Source organism: Euprymna scolopes, chromosome 46 (assembly GCF_053919585.1).
Source record: "Euprymna scolopes isolate OS-2025 chromosome 46, ASM5391958v1, whole genome shotgun sequence".
Classification (NCBI taxonomy): Eukaryota; Metazoa; Mollusca; class Cephalopoda; order Sepiida; family Sepiolidae; genus Euprymna; species Euprymna scolopes.
The window spans coordinates 31987281-31991685 of NC_136527.1; positions in this window are offsets into that span (position 1 = coordinate 31987281).

Below are 4405 nucleotides of genomic sequence, written 5' to 3' on the forward strand. Positions count from 1 at the left end.
CTTTTATTGAGATATATTATTTATTTGCTTTTATTGAGATATATTATTTTTTTGCTTATATTGAGATATATTATTTTTTTGCTTTTATTGAGATATATTATTTATTTGCTTTTATTGAGATATATTATTTATTTGCTTTTATAGAGATATATTATTTATTTGCTTTTATTGAGATATATTATATATTTGCTTTTATTGAGATATATTATTTTTTTGCTTTTATTGAGATATATTATTTATTTGCTTTTATTGAGATATATTATTTTTTTGCTTTTATTGAGATATATTATTTATTTGCTTTTATTGAGATATATTATTTATTTTCTTTAATTGAGATATATTATTTATTTGCTTTTATTGAGATATATTATTTATTTGCTTTTATTGAGATATATTATTTTTTGCTTTTATTGAGATGTATTATTTATTTTCTTTTATTGAGATATATTATTTATTTGCTTTTATTTAGATATATTATTTATTTGCTTTTATTGAGATATATTATTTATTTGCTTTTATTGAGATATATTATTTATTTGCTTTTATTGAGATATATTTTTTATTTGCTTTTATTGAAATATTATTTATTTGCTTTTATTGAGATATATTATTTATTTGCTTTTATTGAGATATATTATTTATTTGCTTTTATTGAGGTATATTATTTATTTGCTTTTATGTAGATATATTATTTTTTTGCTTTTATTGAGATATATTATTTATTTGCTTTTATTGAGATATATTATTTTTTTGCTTTTATTGAGATATATTATTTATTTGCTTTTATTGAAATATATTATTTATTTGATTTTATTGAGATATATTATTATTTGGCTTTTATTGAGATATATTATTTATTTGCTTTTATTGAGATATATTATTTATTTGCTTTTATTGAAATATATTATTTATTTGATTTTATTGAGATATATTATTTATTTGCTTTTATTGAGATATATTATTTATTTGCTTTTATTGAGATATATTATTTATTTGCTTTTATTGAGATATATTATTTTTTTGCTTTTATTGAGATATATTATTTTTTTGCTTTTATTGAGATATATTATTATTTTTCTTTTATTGAGATATATTATTTTTTTGCTTTTATTGAGATATATTATTTATTTGCTTTTATTGAGATATATTATTTTTTTGCTTTTATTGAGATATATTGTTTATTTGCTTTTATTGAGATATATTATTTATTTGCTTTTATTGAGATATATTATTTTTTTGCTTATATTGAGATATATTATTTTTTTGCTTTTATTGAGATATATTATTTATTTGCTTTTATTGAGATATATTATTTATTTGCTTTTATTGAGATATATTATTTATTTGCTTTTATTGAGATGTATTATTTTTTTGCTTTTATTGAGATGTATTATTTATTTGCTTTTATTGAGATATATTATTTATTTGCTTTTATTGAGATATATTATTTATTTGCTTTTATTGAGATATATTATTTTTTTGCTTTTATTGAGATATATTATTTTTTTGATTTTATTGAGATATATTATTTTTTTGCTTTTATTGAGATATATTATTTATTTGCTTTTATAGAGATATATTATTTATTTGCTTTTATTGAGATATATTATATATTTGCTTTTATTTAGATATATTATTTATTTGCTTTTATTGAGATATATTATTTATTTGCTTTTATTGAGATATATTATTTTTTTGCTTTTATTGAGATATATTATTTATTTGCTTTTATTGAGATATATTATTTATTTGCTTTTATTGAGATATATTATTTATTTGCTTTTATTGAGATATATTATTTATTTGCTTTTATTGAAATATTATTTATTTGCTTTTATTGAGATATATTATTTATTTGCTTTTATTGAGATATATTATTTATTTGCTTTTATTGCGATATATTATTTATTTGCTTTTATTGAGATATATTATTTATTTGCTTTTATTGAAATATTATTTATTTGCTTATATTGAGATATATTATGTATTTGCTTTTATTGAGATATATTATTTATTTGCTTTTATTGAGATATATTATTTATTTGCTTTTATTGAGATGTATTATTTATTTGCTTTTATTGAGATATATTATTTTTTTGCTTTTATTGAGATATATTATTTATTTGCTTTTATTGAGATATATTATTTATTTGCTTTTATTGAGATATATTATTTATTTGCTTTTATTGAGATATATTATTTATTTGCTTTTATTGAGATATATTATTTTTTTGCTTTTATTGAGATGTATTATTTATTTGCTTTTATTGAGATATATTATTTATTTGCTTTTATTTAGATATATTATTTATTTGCTTTTATTGAGATATATTATTTATTTGCTTTTATTGAGATGTATTATTTATTTGCTTTTATTGAGATATATTATTTATTTGCTTTTATTGAGATATATTATTTATTTGCTTTTATTGAGATATATTATTTATTTGCTTTTATTGAGATATATTATTTATTTGCTTTTATTGAGATATATTATTTATTTGCTTTTATTGAGATATATTATTTATTTGCTTTTATTGAGATATATTATTTATTTGCTTTTATTGAGATATATTATTTATTTGCTTTTATTGAGATGTATTATTTATTTGCTTTTATTGAGATATATTATTTATTTGCTTTTATTGAGATATATTATTTATTTGCTTTTATTGAGATGTATTATTTATTTGCTTTTATTGAGATATATTATTTATTTGCTTTTATTGAAATATTATTTATTTGCTTTTATTGAGATATATTATTTATTTGCTTTTATTGAGATATATTATTTATTTGCTTTTATTGAGATATATTATTTATTTGATTTTATTGAGATATATTATTTATTTGCTTTTATTGAGATATATTATTTATTTGCTTTTATTGAGATGTATTATTTATTTGCTTTTATTGAGATATATTATTTATTTGCTTTTATTGAGATATATTATTTTTTTGCTTTTATTGAGATATATTATTTATTTGCTTTTATTGAGATATATTATTTATTTGCTTTTGTTAAGATATATTATTTATTTGCTTTTATTGAGATATATTATTTTTTTGCGTTTATTGAGATATATTATTTATTTGCTTTTATTGAGATATATTATTTTTTTGTTTTTATTGAGATATATTATTTATTTGCTTTTATTGAGATGTATTATTTATTTGCTTTTATTGAGATATATTATTTATTTCCTTTTATTGAGATATATTATTTTTTTGCTTTTATTGAGATATATTATGTATTTGCTTTTATTGAGATATATTATTTATTTGCTTTTATTGAGATATATTATTTTTTTGCTTTTATTGAGATATATTGTTTATTTGCTTTTATTGAGATATATTATTTATTTGCTTTTATTGAGATATATTATTTTTTTGCTTATATTGAGATATATTATTTTTTTGCTTTTATTGAGATATATTATTTTTTTGCTTTTATTGAGATATATTATGTATTTGCTTTTATTGAGATATATTATTTATTTGCTTTTATTGAGATATATTATTGTTTTGCTTTTATTGAGATGTATTATTTTTTTGCTTTTATTGAGATGTATTATTTATTTGCTTTTATTGAGATATATTATTTATTTGCTTTTATTGAGATATATTATTTATTTGCTTTTATTGAGATATATTATTTTTTTGCTTTTATTGAGATATATTATTTTTTTGCTTTTATTGAGATATATTATTTTTTTGCTTTTATTGAGATATATTATTTATTTGCTTTTATAGAGATATATTATTTATTTGCTTTTATTGAGATATATTATATATTTGCTTTTATTGAGATATATTATTTTTTTGCTTTTATTGAGATATATTATTTATTTGCTTTTATTGAGATATATTATTTTTTTGCTTTTATTGAGATATATTATTTTTTTGCTTTTATTGAGATATATTATTTTTTTGCGTTTATTGAGATATATTATTTATTTGCTTTTATTGAGATATATTATTTTTTTGCTTTTATTGAGATATATTATTTATTTGCTTTTATTGAGATGTATTATTTATTTGCTTTTATTGAGATATATTATTTATTTCCTTTTATTGAAATATATTATTTTTTTTCATTTATTGAGATATATTATGTATTTGCTTTTATTGAGATATATTATTTATTTGCTTTTATTGAGATATATTATTGTTTTGCTTTTAGTGAGATGTATTATTTATTTGCTTTTATTGAGATATATTATTTTTTTGCTTTTATTGAGATATATTATTTGTTTGCTTTTATTGATATATATTATTTATTTTCTTTAATTGAGATATATTATTTATTTGCTTTTATTGAGATATATTATTTATTTGCTTTTATTGAGATTTATTATTTTTTTGCTTTTATTGAGATGTATTATTTATTTTCTTTTATTGAGAT